We start from the raw sequence: 206 nt of genomic DNA on the forward strand, positions 1-206 counted from the left end.
GTGTTTTTCTTTTCCTCTAGGGAGAAAGCTCTGTGAACGCTTATGTATTTCTAGAGCCATGTCCAGCGGTCTGCCATCTGGGTGATGGGGAAGCTTTTCTCTACTGGAGGGCTGGGAGCTGCTCTCATATCTTGTAATAAGACGTGAAAAATAACAGTGAGTGTCATAACGAATGCAATGGGTAAAAAAAATAAAAAAATAAATAT

Source organism: Nanorana parkeri, unplaced genomic scaffold (assembly GCF_000935625.1).
Source record: "Nanorana parkeri isolate BGI_ZX_2015 unplaced genomic scaffold, ASM93562v1 scaffold4, whole genome shotgun sequence".
In the NCBI taxonomy this organism is placed as follows: Eukaryota; Metazoa; Chordata; class Amphibia; order Anura; family Dicroglossidae; genus Nanorana; species Nanorana parkeri.